At 35.7% G+C, this 4,709-nt stretch overlaps 1 non-coding gene across 1 annotated transcript; it reads right to left on the minus strand.

Annotated features, from left to right (window-relative positions):
• Positions 1-588: 588 nt before the first annotated feature.
• LOC115897190 lies at positions 589-664 on the minus strand. Its single transcript, XR_004057119.1, has one exon. It is a non-coding gene; the product is annotated as a small nucleolar RNA SNORD66 (small nucleolar RNA).
• Positions 665-4,709: the final 4,045 nt, after the last annotated feature.

Below are 4,709 nucleotides of genomic sequence, written 5' to 3' on the forward strand. Positions count from 1 at the left end.
AATGGACGTGTTATTTCAGTCAGGGGTCTGGGACTGTGACAAATTTTGATAACAGAGTGATAACAAAAAACAGCATGGTCCTACTCTTACAGACCTTAAAGGTAACCAGGTACCCTTGGAAATGCCAGCCTCTCCAAAATAGTCCCCCTCATTCATATATGAAATGACAGTGAATGAAGGGCTTGATGCTATGCAGATCAAAGTCCACCACCAAGGCAACTATCAAGGTGTTCTTAAAAAAGAATACTCGAGAATTCTATATCAACGACATGAAAAATGACTTGTTTCCTCCATAATGTCTACCTTTGATTAGCCTAAAACATTTTTGGTATGATTAAGAGTATGCATCTTTATCAAAGACACTCCTCTCTGATAATATCAATAGAGAGTTATCATATGGATGAGTTTTATGGGAAGACAGTTTACTCCCACTGGGAACTGGGCTCTAAGATCTGTCTATGACATCAGTTTCAGAGCTCACCCTTGCCAGGAAATATAAAGAAATTCCCTCTCCAGTTCATCATTAGTTTGCCCCTGTCCATGATCCTTTTTTTTTTTTTTTTTTTTTTTAAATCTTTTTTTTCTCCCTTCCTCAGATCCTCGGTTCCATCATGGGTTCTCAGTGGCCCGGACAGGTGGCACTAATACGAAGTCATCAGAGGACCATGATCCTTTAAGCTATTAATGATCAAGCCACAGCCTGAACAAAGGAGAAATATTCTTTATATGCCCTAATTGTATCCCCATTTTCCTTATTTTCTTAGTATATGGAAGAATTTGACTTATGATTTCAGAGGATAAGCAGTGTTCCTCTGTTTATTATCAGCAGTTCGTACGCTTGATTCCCCGCCAAACTCTAAGTTCTTGGGGGCAAAAACTATGGCTTTCTGTCTTCTGGGTGTTTTCAGTCAAGTGCAAGTGAAAGGCACAGTTGGCACTCAGGGCATCTGTTGAGTGAATAAGAGAATGAATGGTGAAAATAAATAAATAAATGAAATGAATGTAAAGTAAGATGTGAAATAATTTTAATTTTATTCTCAAGAAAGCTGATTCTCATTGAAGTATCACTGTACATTTGATCCCTTTATTCCTTATTTTGACCCCAATTTAGCAATCTACAAGCTGGATAAACTTGAGCATGTTATTTAACTTCACTAATTTTTTTTGTTTCCTCATCCTTAAAATGGGAATAAAAATCCTTACTTCTCAGAGTAATGCAACTCAATGAATGAGAAGTCCTCATAAAAGAGCATGCATGGGAGCTCAGTATATGGCAATAAGCTTATTATTGTACTTGTTGCTTCCTGACGCTGCACGATTGAAACTACATCACAGTGACATTCTTTTGTTTAAAGGTGTGCTTTCCAGAAAACTAGCTGTGACCATTCATTGATTTAGCTCCTATGCTTATTATTGTGTATGCTTGATTTTGCTGGAGATCGGATCTCATTATACATTATATTACTGTAATAGATTATAGGTCTTAAAGCCAGTGTTATACAATGACAAAATGCAAGGGCAAGCAGGGTTCTTACCTAAACGTTACTTGAAGGCTTCTGAGTTCCTTTGTAAATTTCCACATGCTTAAAACTATTTGAACTCATTTTTTAATTTCAGGGACTTAATGTTACTTATAGAGTATCAGCGTTCAGATTCAAAATCAGCCTCAGCTGGGACAAACCTGAACATTCTAATCAGGTTACTGTCATTCTGCTACTTGACTGGAGATTACACAGAGAATCCATGTAATTTTAATTTTGTGAGCACCTGACCTGAAACTCACTAAAGGAATACTCTGTACTCACATTCACTATAGATAGGCATTCTTTCCACTAAATTTATGGACTTGTAAATTGTGTCATAAAACAAGTGGAAGAGTGGGAGAGTGGAGTGTAATTAGATAGGCGGTCTCAGGCTCAAGATAATATAGGGACCCAGATTATATGGCTGTGGCAATGGTTCTCTCTTCAGAATATGTTACAGTTCTGAACATATTCAGAATCTGTTAGTTTAGGTGTCCTGAGGTGTTTGCTTTCTTTGTTCTTGTAATCTGTATTAACTAAAAATTTATAAAATTTCCAGAACAAGTAAAACCACAAATTATGTTGCACCATTTTCTAGCTGGTTTGGAGTTTTTTGGTGGTTTTATCATATCACCAAAAATTATACCGATTTTTTCCCAGATTTGCCCTGGGAAGTTGAGCTTCCTGTTGCAATTAGGGGAGCGATTTCGTAATTGCCTCGAAGTTCAAAATTTGACATAGCTTTATTATCAAGCCAGACCTATTTAGAGCCCTGGAAGGTTATTATTTCATTTAAATGGTCATAGCCCAAATCAGGGCTGTGAAACAAAGAAAGTAGGTAGGTCTCTTATCTAGCATCCCTTTGGGGATAAATAGGGAACTTAGAAGCACATTTTTTTTTTTTAATCACAAAAGCTATGTTTCTCACATATTTGAGCAATGTATCTCAAGGAATATACAGTCAGCTCTACCTATCCACGGGGTTTCTATCCATAAATTCAACCAACTGTAGATTCAAAAAAGTTGAAAAAAGAAGGATAAAAAATACAATAAAAACACTCAAATAAAAATCAGTATAACAACAATTTACATAGCAATACATTACATACATTGTACTAGGTATTATAAGTAATTTAGAGATGATTTAATATACATGGGGAGATGTGCAGAGGTTATATGCAAATACTATCAGAACTGAGCATCTGCTAATTTTGGTATCTGTGGATGTTGTGGAACGAATCCCTCACAGATACCAAAGGATTTTCTATATTTTATGTCTGCATTCCTCCCAGCTCTTCAATGTTCTTCTTTTAATTTTATCTCCAGCCTTCCTAATTTTTATGTTTTTATGGGTTACATATAAAGTCAATTGCAATTTCCAGAATTTTTTTCTAAAGAAAAATTTTGTGAGAAAGAGTGGCATAACCCCCTAATTCAGCTTAGTTTTATGTGACTGCATCACTGACTATATTCATAATCCTTCTTCTATGTAGGAGATACTGTAATTTTATACACTGTAGAGCTATTGCAGAATACACATTCTACACTTATTTCAAATAAGTCAGGCATGAGATACATTCTTCTAAGGTAAGATTGATAAGAATCTAATAATTTCACTGATAGGTACAAAATAAAACACAACATTTTTTGGTACATTAAGTTTGGAATTATCAGAAAAGGCTTTAAGGAGCTTAATTTTATAACACTTCTGATCCTCCCCCCACTCCCTACACACATACCCATCTCCAAGTAAATAGCACACACAAAAAAAATGTATTTTCTGTCTGAAGAAGAAAGTTGCCTACGTGTAGAGATGGTATCCCATATGAAAGTCATAACATCACTTGTGGTCATGACTCATTGTCCCTACTTCCTTGTTTAATATGTCATGCTACTTTATAAGATGGAATGGAATAATCCCTTGATTTCATATGGTACCTCACCTACAGTTTACAAAGTTTCTTTACATTCATTTCTTCATATTATTCACATGATAACCTTATGCGGTAGAGACAAAAGGGATTGTTATCACCTTTGTTAGATCAGGAAATTGAGGTTTTGGAAATTCAAAATGATACCCACCATCCTACAACTCTGCAGGTGGCAGAGTTAGGATTTGTTCTTAGATCATCTGAGTCTGTAACTGGTTCCACTTTCCATCATGCTAAGCCATGCCAAGGTACTTGATGTTGGTGGAAGTTAACTTACTTCCTACAGTGTGTGAACAAAGCTATGACAGAAACTGAGTTAATAAGTTGAATTATATGGTGTCAAAGTTTTCTTTCAACCTACAGCATGCTGTGTTTCTGGAGCACTTTGGACTGTTTAGTCTCTGCTGTGAGGAATATGAAGATCTCAGCAAAATCCATCTTTCTTCTCCCTTACAAATACTAGAGGTATTTTTCACAGGGGCTCTGGTTCCCAATAAGCTAAGAGAGGAAGGAGACATATACATATGCTGTGGAAGAATGTAAAGATGAAAACTAAATTTGTGAACCCATATAGCTCATTAGCATTATAAATTAGTCAATTAAGGAAGGATGGGAAATTTCCCTAAGATGTGTTGGAAAATCAAATATCTACCTAAGAATTTTGAAGGAAAATTGATGAACTAAATAAAACAAGTTCTTAATATAGCTCTAGGATTGTTGCATTCTCTAAATCCTTGAATTCAATCTTATTCAACTGAATTCCTCACCCAACTAGTGATGGGTGGTGAAGGAGTGGCGAGGGATAGAGAAAGATGCAAGCTATCTCAGTCTCCAATTCTGGGTGTAAGCAAATGACTTGATAAAACATAATCACAAAAAGAAAATTAGACTTTTTGGACTCTCATCCTTCTATCTTTCAGTTAATTTGTTGGCAGGGCAAAGTATTGTGTTGCCAAAGTCTTTGTACATTGGTCAATAAGGTGTCTCTCTCTCTCACTCTCTCTCTCTCTTTCTTTGTTTCTCTCCTTTCTCTCTCTCTTATTCTTCAAAGAAAATGTACATGGTAGCAGGGCATTGTTGCCAAAATTCGTATTCAATTGGTAGATCTATAACTATTTAAGATTCTTGATCTGTTGGCTTGTTTTTATGTTCATTCTTGCTCTATCTTTCTTCTCCATCCTAATGATATGCCTTTAAAAATACCTGTCAAGGGTCTTTGAAAGAAATTTGACATGGTTCCGAATCCCACCACTTT

The sequence above is a fragment of the Rhinopithecus roxellana genome, chromosome 4 (genome assembly GCF_007565055.1).
Source record: "Rhinopithecus roxellana isolate Shanxi Qingling chromosome 4, ASM756505v1, whole genome shotgun sequence".
In the NCBI taxonomy this organism is placed as follows: Eukaryota; Metazoa; Chordata; class Mammalia; order Primates; family Cercopithecidae; genus Rhinopithecus; species Rhinopithecus roxellana.